Source organism: Notamacropus eugenii, chromosome 5 (assembly GCF_028372415.1).
Source record: "Notamacropus eugenii isolate mMacEug1 chromosome 5, mMacEug1.pri_v2, whole genome shotgun sequence".
Lineage (NCBI taxonomy): Eukaryota > Metazoa > Chordata > Mammalia > Diprotodontia > Macropodidae > Notamacropus > Notamacropus eugenii.
Window position 1 is genome coordinate 148411470 of NC_092876.1, and position 21775 is coordinate 148433244.

The window sequence follows — 21775 nt, forward strand, 5'->3', positions numbered from 1 at the left end:
ATGTCTTGAATTTATTAGAATATAAGTAATATTTAACATTGCAACTTCTCAGAAAATAATATTTTTTGATGATTCAGAAATCACTTCTGGAATTTGAAGTATCAATACACCATGACAATGAACAGAATTATCGCTATACTATTTATTAGACATGCCCCAAAGAGTCCTACTTGCTCTAGTACAGCCACTTTTTCTTTTTGTTCAGTGCTTTTGGGTGTATGTGTGTGTAAACAGATAGATACAGACATAGAAATAGATATATATATATATATATATATATATATATATATATATATATATGCATTCCCTCCTCACCTTTACCTTTTAGAATATCACTTATTTCAAATTATGCTCAAGGGATATTTCTATATAAAGTTTTTCCTGATCCCCTTACATGCTAGTATCCTCAGCCACATCTACAATTTAATTTATATTTTTTTATATATATTTAAGTACAATAAGTAAATAATGTGGTTAATAGAGAGCTTTCTTTGAAGCCAGGGAGAGTTGTGTTCAAGTCCTGCCTCTGAAAGGTATAGACTGTGTGACATTGGTAAGATACTTGACTTTTAAGTGTTCTAGGCAACTCTTTAAGATGATATAAATTGCATGAAAGGATAATAACTTGCATTTGTAAAGGGAGTCCTTTCACCTGGGTATTCCCTACACCAATTAAATCACAGATCCAACCCCATTCAACTTAGATGCTTGCTGTGTCCCTCCATAAAACACAATCTTCTTAAAGGAAGACACTTCAAGAAGACATTTTTGGCTTAATGTCACCAGAAACTAGCACGGTGCCTGGAGTACAGTTAGGTACTTAAATGCCAAATCTCTATACTATTATAATCTATTTATCTAATGCCATCCAATCCAATCCAATAGACATGTATTAAATGCTTACTATGTGTCAGGAACTATGCTAAGTGCTGGAGATACAATTAATAAAAAAGGAAGATAGTCCCCAACCTTAAGGATCTTACAATATAATGGTAGGAGACAACACCAAAGGAGGCAGGAAAGGTGGAGGGAAGAGAGGGAGGATAGAGTAGGGTGGACATCAGGGAGGATCTTGTTCCATGGAGTTGACACCAAGCAGAATAGCAAATGTAGAGTGAAAGGAGTCCAAAAGGCTAGAGGAAGCCCTCTAGGGGAAGACATTGAGAGGAGGTTGGTATTCTACCATCCAGGTATTGAATTAGAGAAAAGAAGAGGCTAAAAGAGGTAGTATCAGTTATAGCTTGGGTTAGCAATGTGGTGACAAAATTAGGGGAGATGGGCTTATTTTAGGAGTCTCTCTCTCTCTCTCTCTCTCTCTCTCTCTCTCTCTCTCTCTCTCTCTCTCTCTCTCTCTCTCTCTCTCTCCCCTACCCATCCAACCATCCATCCATCATCTTCAGACCTATAATTTAGGAAACTCCAGTATAGAAACTCTTCACTGATGCAGATTGGCTACTCATCTGAAACTTAAAGTTAGGGGATACTTGGGATTCTAAGAGTTAAAGCAAATTGACCATGATGGCACACAGGTAATGTATTAAAAAGGTAAGTCTTAACTGGGATCTTTTTGACTTCAAAGCCAGACTTTTGTAATCTATGTACACATACAAATATGTACACATGTCTATATGCAAACACATGTGTAGGTACATATTCCTCTATGTGTATATTTAAATGAATGTGTATGTAAACACAAATGTGTGTGTGTGTGTCATTTATATACCCAACGTGGTACAGTGGGAAAAGCACTACATTTGTAGGCAGGGGACTTGGATTATAATTCTCACTCTGCCACTTGCTCCTTTTCCCTTTGGCCTGACACATCCCTTCTCTGTTCTTTGTTTTCTTCATCTGTTAAATGAGAGAACTGGATTAGATTATAGATAATGTTCTCCTAGCTCTTAATCTATAATTCTGAATATAAGTGTATGCACATATGTGCACATATACACACTTATTGTTTATGCATTCTCTCTCCTTCTCTCTCTCTCCCTCTCCCTCTCTCCCTCTCTCTTTCTCTCTCTCTCTCTCTCTACATATATATGTATGCATATGTATATATACATATATACGTATGCATATGTATATATACATATATATGTATGTATATGTATACACACACATATATATTGTCCCTCCCCTTTTCCCCTTGCCATATATGCTTTGAAGCCTTATGATAAATCCACATATATACATGCATTCATATATGCAAATATGTATATAACTTCTGAAAATGAAGGGGATATATAAAGAGGCTAGCAATCTTTAATTAAATGCAAGAAAGTCAAGAAACTGGAGCTGTGAGTCTCAGCCTGACATGTAGAAAAACAGATCTTCCCTGAGGAGATCTTTTAGTCAAGATTCTGAGACACTGCAGCTCAGAAAACATGGGTCTCTACGGAAGAATACAGGAGTCAAGAACTTTCCAGAGCGTTGTCTAAGGCAGCAGCTGTAAATGTCTAAAGGAGATAAAAAGGTTGATAACAACAAATACTCTGACGTGAAAAAGCAATTGGGAAACACTGACTGACTAGTAGAAGTTATGAGTTTTATTTCAAAACTGAAATTCAGTATAGACATAAACAGGTGGCTTTGAACCAAAAGCACAATTCCTAGTTACCAGTATGCCACGTGGAGAAGAAAGTATGTATACGGGGAGCAAGGAAGCAGCCGGTAAATCTTCACTTGTGGAATTCCCCAGGCTTTCTTGACATTCATGGTACTGATACTAAAAAGGGGCATCTGACTCTGCAATGTGGATTAGCCCTGGAAGACTTTTTCATTTTATTTATTTCTTCTTCCTGGGATTGGGTTGTTTGGGATGGGCAGAAATGTGCATAGGCAGGGAAGAATGAGATGCTTGTTCATTAAGAAGCTTGGGTGATCGGCAATGCACAGAAATGAGAAACTGGGATGTCATTTGCACTCTCAGGACTCTAGAGTAGGGAATGAAATCCTTTTCTGTGTTGGGGCAGGAGAGCCCAGTGTTCTCCACCTCTCCTGGTAGATGTGAGCTATAAGGGAGGAGCTCCTAGTTGAAAATTCCTTTGTAGGATCATTTTACAAATGGTCTGAGTGTGATTATATGAACAAAATAACAAGTAGGAGACAGCTTCTCTTACGAATAATAAATTATCCTAAACTTACCGGGGAGGTCCTAAATAAGCAAGTAGTCCGTTATATGATTATACTAACATTATATGATAATATGATATTGAGATATAGTATAAAATAAAATATTACATATTATTGGCATGTCTAAATGTGTGCATGTGTGTATATGTATAGTGATATATTATACGTTCATATAGACACATATATGTTATACCTTTATACAAATGTCTATGTATGTATAATATATGCATAAACATATCTATACTTTTATACAGTATATATCTACATACATATGTGTTACATATTATATATACCCACAGCTTTACACAAATTCATATCAAGATATGTAGGCTAGGTTTATGATTTTATTGACATAGAGAAATCTCCTATAAAGCAACTCTTAACCTTCTACAATATAGATGCAAATCAGTACCTTTGTTGTGACTTACAGACTTTTATAACTGACGGGCTCTAGGTTCAGTGCCTAGAAAACCAGGAGGTTAAATTTATGCAGTGTCGTATGTCCACTATGTATTAAAGACACCATTTGAATCCAGATCTTTCCATCTCTAAGGTAGGATCCTGGCTTGTCTACACACAACATCTTGATTGCTGTCAAAGATAATGACTTTGAACATAGGGTTCGCACACCAGCTGTGTGTCTGGGATCCATTTCAAAAGAGACTGTATGAGTTCGGATACCTTTACTTCTATTTATACACATATATATACACACATAAATATAGATGTCACAAACCATATATATTATACACATATACATAAAGTCCTTAGCACTGTCAAATGGAAGGAAGGAAATAAGCATTTAATAAGCACCTACTATGTATCAAGCACTGTGCTAAGCACTTTACAAATATTATCTCATGTCATCTTCACAACAAACCAGGGAGGTAGGTACTGCTATTATCCTCATTTTATGGTTGAGAGAACTGAGGAAGATAGAGATGGAGATTGCGATTTGCCCAGGGTTACACAGTTAGAAAGTTATCTAAGGTCAAATTCAAACTCAAGTCTTCTTGATCCCAGGCCTAGTTCTCTACTGTATGGAGCTCATACAGTCTCTTTTGGAATAGTCCTCCAAGCCCTTCTCCTCCTCCCCCTCCAAAAAATGACTTCAGTCATCATTCTGGACAGCAAACATGATACTTTAGATGGTCAAGCTTGGGTTCATGAATTGAGCCCAAGGTATCCCAATCTCCAAAGTAAGGCAGAAGGCAGGGGGGATGGAGCAGCTTCAGTATAAAACCAGAGACACGAGTATGTATTACATCAAAGAACACACTATAAAGGAGAGCAGGAAGTGAATATGAACTAACTGTCTCATCCAAGTCTTCTGTTTGAGACAGCTCTCCTCCATGGCAACAGTATTCTAGGCACACCCCTCTTCTTTGCTCAGCTGCATCAGAACTTCTGTGGTCCTGGACACCATCCACCACAGTTGGCATTGAATTACTTTTGGCTCTTTCCAAAGATCAAATCCACCATCAAAGATTGAAGAAGAGCAACTATTGAAATGATTTAAAGGGACACATTTTGAAGGTGAGTCCAAAGGAGGAGATCCCTAAAATGTCTTGAATGGTAGTAATGCTTCATCCCAGTCTCTCTGTAACCTTTGTCTAGAGGGATAACACTTACGGAGATGGGACCTGGCACTTTTTGCTGGTGGTTCCTAACTGTTCACCCACCCCACCCCAATCCCCTGCCCCACAAATGCCTCCTCATCAACCACAGTTACTGGAAATACAGGAAATTTCTTTATACCAAAGTCCTTGGTGCTATCAAATGGTGCAACCTCAGAAACAATTATGGTTTCATCAGTGGAAATAATGGAGTTTTGCTATTTTGCCCTAAGGACTACAGGAATTTCTGTTATTACAGTTTCCATTCACTTAGAGTTTTTGCTTAAAAGGAAAAAAAAATCCTCTAATATTAGTAAGTTATAAAATTGAGGCTCTCCTATATTTTTATATTTTCTTTCTGTTTCTTTTCCTCTCCCAATGTCTTATTGACAGATATTCTTGGAGGTAGAAAAGTGTGTGCCACAATTTTTTTAAAAACAAATTCTTTTTAAGATTGGTTAAAATGTATATAATTAAATGAAACACATTAAATTTCTATGGATCGTGTGGCTGTAATTCACAACTTCTTAATCTTTCTGTGTGTGTGTGTGTGTGTGTGTGTGTGTGTGTGTGTGTCATGGACTCCCTTAGGAGTCTAAAAAAACCTATGGATTCCTTTTCAAAATAAAACTTTTAAGGAATACGAAATATGAAAACAAAGGAGAAAAATTAAATGGAAATTTAGATATAAAATACTTAAAAGAAAATGTTATAGAGCTTGAATTCTTAATTTGGGCACAAGTTTCAGTGCTTTTTTTTAAAAAAATTGCAACTTTGGTAGGACTTTCTTGCTCACCATAATTCACATGGAAAATTCAGAATAATAATCAGGAAACCTAGCCTTTGAGACAAGGTAACTATTCAAATTAGTTCTATGAGAAACCAGGCATGGATGAACCAGAAAAGACTAGATCCAGTAACACAATCCCAGGTTAAATCTTAGCTCTTCCACAGAGGAGCTAAGGGCTCTTTGCCAAATTACTTTTCTTCTCTCCTTCTCAGTTTCCTCAATTGCAAAATGAGACATTTGTATCATTATAAATTTTGTTTGGGCATCTAGTTGGTCCAGTGGATAGAGGGCCGGACTTCAAGTCAGAAAGACTCATCTTCTTAAGTTCAAACCTGGCCTCAGACACTTATTAGCTATGTGACCCTGGGTAAATCATTTAACCCTTTTTGCCTCAGTTCCTCATCTATACAATGAGCTGGAGAAGGAAATGGCAAACCATTCCAGTATTGTTGCCAAGAAAACCCCAAATGGAGTCACAAAGAATTGGACACAACTGAAAATGATTGAACAACAACAAATTTTGTTCTAATAAAACAGAGAAACTTTAAGAAATACATTAGCAATAAAACATACTCTGAAAACAAAGCAATATAAAAGAATAATCGAGACTTATAACACAACTCTGTTTTGTAATTTACCATTCCTTCAAATAAAGATAATTGTATTTAAGTAGTGATAAGTCTAGCACCCCTCCCCATCTTTGAGCTTCTACTCCTCCTCAACCCTTACTCACAAATTAGATCACCCAGAGAGGTGGCTAGATGTCTACATGCCTAAAATGTTAACTCATGGCCCCCTACTACTTTAATAGTAAATTGACACTACACAAAGCAAAAGCATTTACTGAACTTGTGTAGCACAAATAATAGTAGCAAAACATTTGCCCCATACATTTTAGGCATAGTTTTCTACAAAAACATATTGTGCCAGTAAGAAGAGTGGGCACTAGTGTACGGTATGGTATACTATATGGTATACAATATAAGAGAAAATACATAAGGAAGATAAGTGACCAAGGCAACTTATACCTTTGGCACCTCAGGGCTGTGGTGTCCTTTCTCTCCTCATATACACCATGAAGATGGGTATGATATTATCGTCCTTAGATCTACCATCTCTGCTGGGCATTTCATTCAGCTGACTTTCCTCAGACTTCTGTACTCAGTTTGATTCACAACAGCTTTGAAGCTATGTCTCTCTTGATTCTGCGTCTAGACACTCTTGGTCTGCTTTCTGTTACATACAGTATCTCTATATACCATGAGTCATTTAACTATACCACAATTATTAGTCATATAGTTTGTTCCTAACTTTTTGTTATTATGAATAATGCATAGAAAAACTTTCATGAAATACTTACTAGAACAGTGCTAAGCTTTGGGAACTAAAACTGAAAAAGCTAGACAGTCCTTCCTCTCAAGAATCTTATACTCTGTTTAGAGGAATTAACATATAAAAGAAACTTTAGCTGTAGGACAACTACATAGAAAGGCCCCATACTACTAACGGCACAGTGGTAAGTCTTCATGGAAAAGTTCAAGTTGTGTTACAATCAGAGATCAGATGATATTGCCAGGTGACTCTGGGTGTAGAGGCAGGACACATGATAAGGTCTACTGATCCTCCATTTCAATGGGAGAAATAAATTCTTTGATCTACATCTAATCCAAGCCCTGTGAACAGTCAAGCAGACTAGCCAAAAGGAGAGAAGAGAAGGGAACGAGATCAATTTCTGCCTCCATCCCAGTACTGGAGTCTTCACACTGCCCTGCCATTCTGGATGAGTTTGTGGCAAAAGAAAGAAAACTACTTTACAATTGCCATGATATGGTGGGAATGAGGGAGGGATACTAATTCATTTAAGGAAGACTGGATCAGTCCAAAAATTTTAGATGGCAATAAAAATTATAACATGAGAGCATATAACTCTACTACTTGTTTTGTACCCCAAACTTAAAAGATGTTATTGGAAGGAAGAAAATATATATCCAAAAAAATATTCATTGCATCAGTATTTGTAATGGCAAAAAGGTGAAAACAAACTATATCCCTATTAATGGTATATGGATGCTATGGAATATCGTTTGGCAGTGAGAATTGGTGAATATGAAGAAATCTCTCACTTCTGAAAACAGTGGTGAATAGTAATGTTTATCAACTCTTTTTTAGGGATAAGTATGGTCATTATAATTATACAACATTCATTTTTTCTTTCCATATCCATTAGTCTGATTGTTTCTATTGTTTTCCTGACTCTATTTACTTCACTTTGCATCACTTCATATATATACATAATCCCATTTTGCTATGACTTCTTTATTTTAAATGAGGTAGACCCATACTCTTTTCTTTTTATTTTTTCTTTTTAATTTTTTTAAATTTTATTTATTTATTTTAAGTTTCCAAGATTCATTTCCACAAAATTTTGAGTTCCAAATTTTCTCCCCACCCCAAAACACCAAGCATTCTAATTACCCCTACCACCAACCTGCCCTCCCTTCTAACATCTTTTTCCCTTATCCCCATCTTCTCTTTCATCCTGTAGGGCCAGATAACTTTCTATACCCCTTTACCTGTATTCCTTATTTCCTAGTAGCAAGAACAGTACTCGACAGTTATTCCTAATACTTTGAGTTCCAACTTCTCTTCCTTCTTCCCTTCCCATCCATCCCCATTGGGAAGGCAAGCAATTCAATATAGGCTATATCTGTCTAGTTTTGCAAATGACTTCCATAATAGTCATGTTGTGTAAGACTAACTATATTTCCCTCCATCCTATCCTGCCCCCCATTTCTTCTATTCTCTCTTTTGACCATGTCCCTCCCCAAGAATGTTGACTTCTAATTCCTCTCTCCTCCCACTGATATCTCTTCCATCATCCCCCCCCACCCTGTTTATCCCCTTTTCCCCCACTTTCCTGTGTTGTAAGACAGGTTTTCATACTTAAATGAGTGTGCATTTTATTCCTTCCTTGAGTCAAATGTGATGAGAGTAAGCTTCATGTTTTCCCTCTCACCTCCCCCCTTTTTCCCTCCATTGAAAAGTCTTTGTCTTGCCTCTTTCATGAGAGATAATTTGCCCCATTCCATTTCTCCCTTACTCCTCCCAACGTATTCTTCTCTCACCCTTTAATTTCATTTTTTTAGATATGATCCCTTCCTATTCAACTCACCCTGTAATTTCCGTCTCTCTGTCTCTCTCTCTCTGTATGTGTGTGTATTTGTGCATGTGTGTGCATGTATAATCCCACCAACTACCCAGATACTGAAAAAAGTTTCAAGAGTTACAAATATGATCTTTCCATGTAGGAATGTAAACACTTTAACTTTAGTAAGTTGCTTATGATTTCTCTTTCCTTTTTACCTTTTCATGTTTCTCTTGATTCTTGTGTTTGAGAGTCAAATTTTCTTTCCAGTTCTGGTGTTTTCATCAAGAATGCTTGAAAGTCCTCTATTTCATTGAAAGACCATTTTTTCCCTGAAGTATTATACTCAGTTTTGCTGGGTAGGTGATTCTTGGTTTTAGTCCCAGTTTCTTTGACTTCTGGAATATCATGTTCCACACCCTTCTATCCCTTAATGTAGAAGCTGCTAGATCTTGTGTTGCCCTGATTGTATTTCCACAATACTCAAATTGTTTCTTTCTGGCTGCTTGCAATATTTTCTTCTTGACCTGGGAACTCTGAAATTTGGCTACAGTATTCCTAGGAATTTCTCTTTTTGGTTCTCTTTCTGGAGGAGATAGGTGGATTCTTTCAATATTTATTTTTCCCTCTGGTTCTAGAATATCATGACAGTTTTCCTTGATAATTTCATGAAAGCTGATGTCTAGGCTCTTTTTTTTGTTCATGGCTTTCAGGTGGTCCCGTAATTTTTAAATTGTTTCTCCTGTATCTATTTTCCAGGTCAGTTGTTTTTCCAATGAGATATTTCAAATTATCTTCTATTTTTTCATTCTTTTGGTTTTATTTTTTGATTTCTTGGTTTCTCATAAAATCATTAGCCTCCATCTGTTCCATTCTAAATTTTAAGGAACTATTTTCTTCAGTGAGCTTTTGAACTTCCTTTTCCATTTGGCTAATTCTGCTTTTTAAAGCATTCTTCTCCTCATTGGCTTTTTGAACCTCTTTTGCCAATTGAATTAGTCTATTTTTAAAGGTGTTATTTTCTTCAGCATTTTTTTGGGTCTCCTTTAACAAGTTGTTGACTCACTTTTCATGATTTTCTTGCATCTCATTTCTCTTCCCAATTTTTTCTCCACCTCTCTTACTTGGTTTTCAAAATTCTTTTTGAGCTCTTTCATGACCTGAGACCATTGAATATTTATTTTGGATGTTTGGGATACAGAAGCCTTGACTTTTATGTCTTTCCCTGAAAGTAAGCATTGTTCCTTCTCATCCTGAAAGGATGAGAGAAGATATCTGTTCACCAAGCAAGTAACCTTCTATAGTCTTATTTTTTCCCTTTTTTGGATTTTTTCCCAACCAGTTACTTGACTTTTAGGTCCTTTGTCAAGAATAAGGTATACTCTGGGGATCTGTAAGGTTCCTCCAAGGTAGCACAGTCAAGTGTGTACACTGGTCTGGGAGAAACATAGAAATTTTTGTGCCCAGAATCTGTGAGTAGTAGAGTTTCCTCTCCACAGTCACCTGGCCTCCAGTTCTACCAAGCCTGCACTGGGGTTTGAGGTTCAGATAAGCAGCTTAATTCCTGCAGTGATGTGGGGGGAAGGGGGGGTAGGGCCACCATTCAGTGTGAGATAAAGACCAGCTGCTCAATTCCCACCCCCCAGCATTAGGTGGGGGCAGGGCCACCACATAAGGCTACGGTCAGTTCCCCCAGGGGTTTAAGATCCAACAATGGATGCAGGCTGCTATGGAAGCAGCTGCCACCCCATTCACCTCTGCTGCCACCACCTGAGGCTGGAGCTATGGGAAGATCCTGCTTCTTTCTCAGCTAGCTGAAATAACCCTCTCACTGAGCTTTGGCACCTGTGGGTTGAAGGATCTGCAAACTGCTGCTACTGACCCTGCTTGGGTCCTCCTCCTGATGCCTTGCTGTGGCCAAGGCTGGACCGGGCTCCGCTCCTCATCCAGTGCAACAGACCTTTCCCATAGGCCTTTCAGGCCACCCTGGGCTGGAAATCTCCTCCACTCTGTTGTTCTGTGGCTTCTGCTATTCTAGAATTGGCTGAGAGCCTTTCTTTACAGGTATTTCATGGTTCTGTGGGGGAAGAGCTAATGTATGTGTGTCTTTCTACTCTGCCGTCTTGGCTCTGCCCCTGACCCATCCTCTTTAAGAACCATATTCTAGTCACTGAGATCATTTTATCAGGTCGTTGCATCAATTAGGTTGTTTATGCCTCAGAGCAATATCATCTCATCCCCTTCCCCTAAGGGTGCATGTAGTAGTATATTCTTTGATGCTTTAGGCACAATCACTCTGATCCCCCAGTTTAGGAAATTCATAACATGCCAGTAGAAGTTGGGATCTTGCCTAAATTTACATTTATAGCTATTATATGAAATAGAGATAAGATTTAGTTTACTAGAAATGTTTGGATAATAATATAGCAGATTATATTATAGTATCAATGTATAAACAATTATTTGGAGGTGAAGCTGCATAAAAAGTTGAATCTTTTCTTGGTTGAGCATTCCCTGAGCCTTCAGAACTGCTGAGCCTTCTTAATATCTTCATTATCTGCCACAGTTTTGCTCCTTGTCTGTGTGCTGAGATGTCACGCTTGCTCCAACTATCCTTTTCAAGACTCTTTGAATCTCTCTTCCTAGTTTTGATACAGCTCCTTGCCTTTGCTCCCCTGGAATGTAACTCACTCTATCAGAAAATGGCTTTGCCTGATTCAGGGAGGTATACAGTCCAGAAGTTCTGATTGATTAATTCCTTCAAGAAATGCTTTTATCTAACAAAGTTAATTACTTTTGAGTGATCTCAGCTAATCAATATGGTTTTACCCTCTCATAAATATGATGCCAAATTATATCTCTTTTATTTACCTTGCTTCTTATCTAGAATAGATTCATAAATATCTGACACCATGGACTTTATTGTAGACCCCTTTATTGGATTCTGTTTTCTGTGAACTAAAGTGTAGGCATTATCTATGGCATCCAGTCTCTCATCTGTATGTGTTTGTATGTGCACATGTGTATGTCTGCATGTATGCATATGTGCATCTATTTCTCTCTCTTCTTCTTCTCCTCCCTATTCTCCTCCTGCTCCTTCTTTTCTCTTACCATACAAATTTTAAAGCTTTGTGATTAGTACTGTAAGACACCTTGCAAATACATTATTACCAGCTTTTGTTAGATATGTAGTATACAGAGTGCATAGCCTGGAGTCTATCAACATTATATTATAGTTCAGAAGTCCATCCCATAAAATGAGAACATAGGTATAGTAGGAAGGGAGAAAACTGAGAACTTGGGATATTGCTTGGGGAGAATAAGCATGAATAGAATAGCATAAAAGGGCTAATGTATACTTCAGGTGATGGATGGGTAGGACTCAACCCATAGAATCACAGAATTAAAGAATTTGAGAGTTGAAAAGAACCTAAGAGCCCCTCCAGCCCAATCCATACATAAAAGCAAACCTTAATTAGATGTATCCAATAAGGAGTCATCCAGGTTTTCATTGAAGAGCTCCAAAGAGGCCACCTCTGGCTCCAGGTAGCCCACCTGACTTTTTGGATATCTCTAATTGTTAGAAAGCATTTTCTCCTGACATCAAAGTGATAATTCATGCACTTGCAGCTACTACCCATTGCTCTTTTTTCTGTCCAATGGGACAAATTTGATTTTTCTTCCAGATGATTGCCCTTCATGTACTTGAAGACATATATTATGTTCACCAAGTCATCTGTTCTCCAAGGCAAACATGCCTGGTTCCTTTGACCAATACTGGCATGCCAATGACCTCAGGATCTTCACCATTCTTGTTGCTCTCTTCTGAAAATTCTCCAGCTTACTAATGTTCTTCACCCCAAACTAAACACAATATATTAGATGAGGTCTGGTGATGGCAGAGTACAGAAGAATTGTCACCTACTTTTAATGCAAGTGATATCTCTCATGTGTCTCAAGATTGCATTAACTTTCTCTGATGCTATATCACACAAGCTCATTTTGAACTTATAAACTATAAATGCTAGATCTTTTTCAAAACAACTGCTTTCTAACCTCCCCCATCTTGTCCTTGTAAAGCTATATAAAGGAAGATTTAAGTGAGAGGAGAGGAGATGTTTCTCATTTTTCCCCTTTATAACTTAATGATAGATTGTACTTTTAGGAATTTGAGAATTTAATCTGGACTAGACTAGATTCTTAGACTAGGAAAAGGGAGTGGGTGTATTTGATTACAGAGATAGTGATGGAGATCTGGATAGAGATGACTAATTATTGGCAGGAGTGATGGTGTTTGCATCTGTTTGGAAGAAAATATTGTTTGACAGCTACTAGGAGCTGGATGCAGCCTTGAATTCAAGGCCAAGAAAGATGTTACTGCTCAGTATCTCAAAGCTCCTGAAGTTTGAAGAATGTAAATAGCTGGGGACCTCTTTGTGTAATGCGTTGGTGTTGTTCAGTCATTTCAGTTGTGTCTTTGCGACCCATTTGGGGTTTTCTTGGCAATCACACTAGAATGCATTGCCATTTCTTTCTGTAGCTCATTTTCCAGATGAGGAAACTGAGGTAAACAGGATTAAGTGACTTGCCCAGGATCACATAGTTTGTAAGTGTTGGAGGCCAGATTTGAACTCAGGAAGATAAGTCTTCCTGACTCTTGGTCTGGCACCCTATCCACTGCATTACCTAGCTGCTCCCTCTGTATCTAAACTGAATTGAATTAATGTCCAGCTTACTAATGTTCCTCTTTGCCAGGCCTAGAGGCCTGTGTGGGCTACCCGAGTCTTCTTACCTCACCTCCGAGGTCTTCGGTTGGCCAAAACCGGATGCTCATATGAGAGAAAGGACGTTCCAGAGTCAAACAAGGGTTGAGCTTTATTTCAGGGTCTCAGTTACAAGTGCAGGGGAGTCTTCCTTAGGAGGAAGAGGGGGAGATTTCCTAAGGAGGCTAAGATCTTAAGGGATTGGAAGTAGAAGTACAAGCAGGGAGAGAGGGGGAGGGGAGAGAGGAAAGAAGAGAAGCGGAGCCTACTGTCCTCTTGGCTCCTCACGTGCTAACAGAGCTTTCAGGCTTCCTCAATCCTACTTAACCTTCAGCCGCATAGTTTGCATCTGAATACCGTGCTGTTATGTAACTAGGTGTGCCCAGATCCAGGACAATCTCGAGGGCGGGGAGATCTCTCTCCCATCACGTTTCTCACGGGAAGAGGCGGAATTACTCGAGATAGCTCGGTTCACCTCGATTCCCTGCCGTTTCCTGGGGGCGTCTCGTGAGAGCTCTAAGATTTAGAAGCTCCCACCTTTACCCGCCCGAGACTGTCCACACGGAATTGAGCTTCCAATCCCAACACCTCTTAAATTGTGGCACCTCAATTTGAACACAATATTTCAGATGAGTTCTGATGAGTACAAAGGGACTCTCATCTCCCTGTTCATCTTCAAATAATGTCCCCATTCAGCTGCCTATATGTTCCCATTGAGAGAAGCTCAAAGCCTCTGATTTTCACATTGGTCCTTCTCTCAGTACTTCTGGGAGGAGAGTTCTCAGGATAGTGACTCTGAGCAGAATGCTGCAAGTAAAATCTTAATGGAATGACTCTTCTGGGAAAGCCTAGACAATCTTCCTCCATTTGGTGTTTAGACTTGTTACCCATTGCGTTGTGAGTTTTCCAGTTTCTTTATGGGGCTCCCTGGTTTGTTTGCTTGTATTTTCCTATTCCTGCAAAAGTCATCCATTTATGATTAACTTGGCTATTTAACTTTGTGTGCGGTTATTAGGAGATAAGGGGTGGGGTCAAGAATGTCATGAGGCTCAAATTAGATAATGGCTGATAAGTTCTATGCAAAACTTATAAATGCTAATCATCATCATCATCGTCGTCGCCATCATCAACAGCCACAGCAACAGCAGCAAAAGCAGAAGCAGCATCTGCCTATCATCGCTAGGTGACCAGCCTGGTTATTACTTCATTCCTTGAACTTTCTATTGCATTCCTCTTGAGATCAAGCAGTGTTTATAGAGTAATATACAAAGGTGCTGATAAGTGTTTCATGTTGTTTATCCTTTGCTTTCTAAGGGAACCAATGATATCACAGGGTGACCATGTCTTGAATCATTCATAAGTTGAAATTAAGTGAGTCAGAGTTGCACAAAGTCAACCCACTCTCTCTCCCAGAAATATCAAAGTCATTGACAAAACAAAAGTCAGGATGACTGGCTATGCCTGGGATATAGTGGATGACTTTGGTGTCTTCCATATCTGACCAAACTCAAAGTGATCCACAGTGTCTGATTCAACTGCCTTCGTGGTCGTTAAAACAAATTGTTCTTATCTCCCCATTCCACTGGGTGAAGTCTTCATGTGCTTTGGATAGATATCCCCTAACTCACTGATGGGTTTGAGGCCTGTTGGTTACCTTCAGACTAGCTTAGCTCATCTGCCAAGATGGTTTACCAGGCTGTGGTTGCTGCATATGCTTTAGCTTCTTGGAGCCATAGGTGAGAGTTGAGTGATAGGGTGGACCTTAAATGTGGAGGGGCATTTCTGAAAAGGGCTCAGCAAGCCCTTGCACCAGGTATGTTAGTCCTCCTTGAACACCCCTAGACTCTGAAAAAAAATGTATACATATACAGTTTTAAGAATATATTTAAGAATACATAGTATTGTTTCATATAAGTAACATTCTCTTAAATCTAGACAGCCTGCAAAACAATAAATCAAGTACTGATTTGTAGTGATAGACAATTTTTAAAGTGTAACTGGTTGCACAGAAAATTTAGCAATTAATTTTCATAAGTCAGTTAAAGCTGACTTCAACGCACACCTAAATGGAGGAAACAAAAGCAGTTTTAGAAGAGGTCAAGTTACCAGGAAGCAAGGTCACACATTAATTGCCTTCATGGTAGGCAGTTTTATTACATCATTCTCATATTTCTAATGTCCCATCCGTATCTGTAACTAGAAGGAATGATGGTAGGAAAATATGTCACAATGGGTAGTGATATTATCATAGAAAGGCAATGATAATGTATCCTGTGGCTGAGGGCTCATTTTATGGGATTTCAAGAACCAGTCTCAGTCTTGTGAATTTTTCCAAAATCACTGTTTTTAATCCATTCCAGAAGACCTAGGACTTCCCCAGAGAACCCCAAAATGAAGACTGTGTTTCCACAGGTGTAGATGAAAGAGCCTTCAGCTTCCATGAAAGCATTCAAGTTAACAATATTGATCAGATATAAGATAGCCTACATTCAGTAAGGAATAGAATGCAAAAAGCACAAAGAACCCAAAAAGAAATCACATATAATTAAGACAATGTTCCTTCCTTCTTTGCAATCCCACCTTCTCCCCATGAACTTAAAATCCTTCAGATTCATGATGCTACAAAAAGAGGAATTCCTTCACTTGAGACTGATAAAAGGATGAACACATCCTTCAGTGAGCTGTTCCCTCCCCTAGGGATAGATACAGTCTTCTAGATTAATTGTTAAATTATAAAGAGTTAAAAATGCTGCTGGAAAGGAATTTTGCACTTGTGATTGCAAGAGAGACAATCTCTAACTGTCCATTTAACATCTCCCTATATAGGTCTCCTCTAGGGCCCTATATAAATCTCCAGACCTTAAGTTCTACCCTAATGTTTCCAGGAAAATCTCATTCCCATAAGAATCGCTGAATCCAATAACCTCACAAGAGTAGGAAAGCAATGAGAAGAACCTTGCTCTACTCACCTCATGACTGTCCTTTACTGTTCTTCTATCTCCACAGCCACAGCTACTCTTCTATCTACAAGACTGCAGGAGCTCTTAAGACTCTACCATTTCCCCCACCTCTCTTTATCCTTTGTGCCACCTGATTTCTTCTCTCCTGGGGTCCTGAAGTTGCTTGCTGTGAAATCCTGAGGCCTTCTTAAATATGGGGCCCCGAGTTGTTTTCACTGGTGCTCTGTAGCTGCCATCTCTGAGGTCCACAAGAATTCTCTAGGAGATTTTGTGTATGTATAAGCTTCACTCCAACTCTACCCTCTGGTTCAGTTTGGTTCTTTCACCTGGTCCACTTGTAGACTCCCTTTTCTGTTCCTTTTCATTCCTTTCCAAAATATTCATTCCCACTGAAAATCAATCCAGGGACTTTCATCTTGAACCCTACGACTTTTGCTTTATATTCTTACTATTTTCTAAATTTTACCAACCTCTCAATATAACAATGGGATATAACCCCGATGTTATAGTATTTCTAATTTGATCACAATTGAAATGTAGTAGCAATTTAGCTCACATCTAGGTAGTGCTATGCAACTTTTACAAAGTGATTTCCTTGCACTCAGTAGGTAATAAAAGGTATTCAGTGAAAGTATTACTGTCTTCATCTTGCATATGAGTAAACTGAGTCTCAGAGATGTCCTCAGAGTTATGTGACTAGGTATCGGAGGTAGCACTCAAATCCAGGTCTTCCGGGATCCATTCCAGTGAGCACTTCAGATCATTTCAGAGAGCTCTCATATTGGTATAATCTTTTCAACAGAATATTTGGAAGAGACAAATCAGTGATTACATAATAAATTATATATTACATTGGAATAATTTGATCTCCCTTCAGGGAGAAGGAAAGTGCTGTCTTGGGGCTAATTACTATCATCTTATTCCTTCAAACATAGTTTCTCAGGTGTTCTGTTTTGGGGACTGGGCTCTAGAGCTACTTGCAGTGACAAAATAAGGGAAAGTTTCCAACCCAAATTTAAAAATGGATTATTGAGTCTATCTCTTCTATAGACAGTTACAAGATCCAGTGGATATATTTGGACTTAGAAAGACTTGCATTCAAATTCAACATCATATTTTCTGTGTGACATTGGGTAAATCACTTAATCTGTTTGCCTCAGTTTCCTCAATTGTAAAATTCAAGTTGTAATAGCACCTATCTCACAAGATAAATGGCATGTGAAATAATGTTTGTAAAGTACTTAGCACAGTACCTAGCATATAGTAAGCACATAATAAATGTTTATTTCCTTCCTTTCAATACATGGCTCTGTCTCTTAATTTTTTTTTTCTTGCTTCCACCACCTCTGAAATAAACCTCTATACTTGGGCTATTGAAATAACTTTTTAATGAGCTTTTACCTCTTCTATACTCCTCCCTTTCCAATCCATCCTTCAACCAATATCACAATATCATTATCAAGCTAGTCTTTTTACATACTTCCTATCATAGTATGTTTTGATTAAATGTCCTTAATAGCTCCCTATTACTTATTGAGTAAAGTTCAAAATCTTTTTCTTGGCTTTCAATGTCCTCCACAATGAGCCACCATGTTGCTTGTTCATCACTATTTCAGAATTACCACCCTTCTTGTATTCAATATTTTAGATTGATGGAATTTCTCATCTTTCTCTAACCCTCTCCTACAACTTTTTCCTACCATGACCTCAATGGCATTGTGCCTTGTGTCTGGCCCCTTCCCTTTACATATTGCATTCCTTCTGACTTTAAAACTCAATTCCTATTACTCTTCTATGAAGCCTTCCAAGATCTCCCCAGTGAGTAATAAATTTCCACCTCAGACCTCATGCAACTTTTTTTGGCACTTTTCAATATATATACATATGTACAGAGATAGACATAGATATATACATCTCTCTCTCTCTCTCTCTGTAGATGTATATATATATATATATATATATATATATATATATATATATATGTATGTATGTATGTATGTATGTATGTATGTATGTATGTGTGTTGTTTTCTTGAATGCCATATACCCCTATTAAACTGAAAATTCCATAAGAATAGAGATAGTCTGATACACAGCTAAGTATATAGAAAATATACATACATACATATATACATATATATGTGTGGTACTTAAGAAACAGTTATTAAATTGTTACCCTGAGGTTAGGAGAGTATAAATTGGCATAAATTATGTATGATACATATATATAGTGATATAATTGATGTAAATTGATGTAAATTTTTGTTCATCCAAGAAAAAAATAAAGCTAGATGTTTTAGTTCTTGTACCAATGCAGATTAGAACCAGAATTCATTGGTCTTTTCAGAGTCTTGTCTTTATTCATTTGTGTGTCTGTGACTTTCTGTGTGTGTGTGTGTGTGTGTGTGTGTGTGTCTGTGTGTTTACAAAGCTTTACAAATCTTGCAGACTGGCTAGAGGTTCTTAATTGTGTATAGTTCACTATACAGACATAGAAAGCTCACATCTTTAAATGATAATTTTTAGGGTTTTCTGAAGTTTCTTTTTTAACCAGGAAGAAATTCCTTACTAATTAAGGGCCTTTTAAAATTTTCTTTTACTCTACCTTAAAAAAAGACAAAACTTACTTTTTCAAATATGTTATTAGCTTAAAAGTTGTCTCCTCCGATAATATAAATAAAGCTTGTGAGAGATTTTGTCAGCATAGCCATCTGCCTCCATGCTCACTGAAAGCAAAGCGGATATCAGCAGCAGACATTTTTATTAGACGTGAAGGAAAGTTCCTAACTCTATCATCAAGTACACAGAAACAAAGCAAGGTGGGAGGATATGAATGGAATCCCTTTGCTACATGGAAGTTTTTAGAGAACAGACATATTGTATTCAAAGGGTGAACATTCCATTTCCACCATAATGCAATCTGTCCTCTATTCTCTCTCCATTCCACTCCCTTTCTACTTCTATGCCTTAGAATCCTAAGTTAACCTTTAATGCTCACTTCAGAAGTTACCTCCTCTGAGAAGGTTCCTGATCCCTGCAGTTGTTAGTGTTTTCTCTCCTCAAATTAGTGCATTTTAACTTGTCTATGCACACATGGTGTTTGTGTAGTAGAAGAGAAGTTCTTGAAGGGCAGGGACTGTGTTATCTTTTACCGCATATCACAGAACCTATCATGTCAAACTGCTTTGGAAACTTCCAAAGTAGAAATTTGCTTCATTGATATGAATCTACAATTTGCTTATAACTCATCATCTCAGAGAGTTGTCAGGGGTTACTAAGGTGTTAAGTGGCCATGTGGTCTCAAAGCTAGTATGTATTAGAGGCAGGATTTGAACTCACATTTTTCTAACTCCAAGGTCATTCCTCTGTCCACCACGCCATGCTGCTCCTTGTCTTCCGGTAGGAGACATTTAGTAAATGTGTTTAATTGAATTGAATTAAGAAGGAAGAACAGCTTTTTCTAGGAGAATAATGAGTGTGGATTTGATCATGTTTGATTTTTTTTCTGCTTTCAACTGCATTTATTTTACATATTTTGCAATATGTTGCCTATTTCAAAGTGTAAGTTCCTAAAGGACAGAGCTATTATGAAAAACTGCTCACTTCACTAAAGTGTGAACAAGAATAAGAAGATGAGAATTCTCAGATATATTCTGAGACATATACTTATGAGGCAAATCTAGAGCCAATTTTCTTTTTGTTAAGATCATGACCAACTTCAGGTTCCCTAGTTCTTCTCTTTGTTCACAACTGAACAATACAGGGTGATATGTCCTTGATGAGAGAAGTTCCACATTTCTGGTACATACGTATGGGACAGTTTCCCCTAAAGCATAGGTCCCCTGGTTCTGAGGGAGATACATGAAATACCCACAAACAGAGAGAAAAAGAAGGAACTGCTTTTTTGTTATAGCTAGTAGGAAGACAGATTTTCCAATCCCCATAACCTCTCATACCTCCTCAAAACAGAAATAATGTGCCAAAAATAAAGTGACTTCAGTTGTTTCCATGATCTAGAACATCAAGAATCCAAAACAAGGTTAAAAAAGCCAGGAACTCACCCTGAGTTCACTTAGAAACACTTCCCTACGTGTCATGCTACTGTCAGTGAGACCACACTAACAGAACAAAGACACAACACAGATCTACATCCTAACTCATCCCTACGCCCTGGTTCCCTTTCCCTCTTCCTAATATCATAGACACCATAACTCCAGGCTATAGGAGTTTTCTCTGGCATTGATAGCCAACTTGGCCAGAGCCCTTCAGGAGCAAAAGCTTGCCAGGGGCTGAAATCCAGAAATCAATGCTGCAAACAAAGATCTGAACTGTTAGTAGTTCTGAACTGCTGACATCAGGCCAAAGAACTGAGGAAGGGAGATGGGTAACCAGAAAAGGGCCCTGCATGAGGAAAGCTGTGCAGCATTCCACCAGGCCTGAGGAAAGAGCACAACAGCCATCTAGGGGGCAGTTCTGACCCTCCAAAACCCACTGGAACAGAGACTTAGACCGGTAAATTGTGAATTGCCCAGCATGGGAGGAGTCTCAGACACTCAAGGAAACCCACCAGGAAGGGTAAGGCATCAGTGAAGAGGCAGATAGGAGGCATTATGGACAGAATCTGTCAATATCCTTTCGACAGGTGACTGCATCTTTTGTGAAACTACAGGAGGGTACATGAAAGGGGAGGAGAGAAGCAGAGGAATATGGAGCATTGATGTGCTAGGATCAAATCAAGGGCTAGTAGTGATGTCAAGGTCATCTCTGTGATCTTAGAAAGAGACAAGTTTACAGGAAAGTAAATGAAGATTGAAAAAGTGAGAATAGGAGGCCTTACATTGGAGCTGGGATTGGGTTTTATGGATGAATGAAAGGAGATGAAGACTTTACATAGATGAAGACTTTACATGGATGAAGCCTTGGGGTTTTAGTGCCTGAAAAATCTACTAAAGGGGTAGAATTGGAACCCCTGGAGGCAACTGGCACCTGGAGGAGTAGGAGATCATGGACACAGAGAGGAGAATTCCAGGCAAATTTAGGGGAACAAAAGAAATCTCCAAGAAAGGGTATAGATCAATGGAAGTAGGTGAAAGGGGCTGGTACCTTGCTATGGAGCAGTGACCTCTCTGATGCTTACAATATAAATGGTATTGTGAGGCACAGTAGAAAAGAGTAATCCCTGGGACAGAAAGTGCCTAGAGAGAGGAGCTAGAACAGATACCTTGAAAGCTTTGATTGTATGAAGAATACAAAGAAAAGAGAGAAAGAGAACATGATAAGGACTATGAATCAGAGAATGGGGGTCTAGAATAAACAAAAAAAGAAGATGGATAATGAGAGTGAAAAATGAAAAACATCTTTTCCAGA

At 38.3% G+C, this 21775-nt stretch overlaps 1 long non-coding RNA gene across 3 annotated transcripts in view; it reads left to right on the top strand.

The window, feature by feature from the left end:
* Nucleotides 1-3359: 3359 nt before the first annotated feature.
* LOC140505334 (uncharacterized) overlaps nucleotides 3360-21775 on the top strand; it is a 54819-nt gene continuing 36403 nt past the window's right edge. The window contains exon 1 of one of the 3 annotated variants that reach the window (XR_011967453.1): nucleotides 3360-4671. This is a non-coding gene — a long non-coding RNA (uncharacterized lncRNA). The remainder of the gene's footprint in view (nucleotides 4672-21775) is intronic. The other 2 variants (XR_011967452.1, XR_011967454.1) reach the window with 2 other exon arrangements.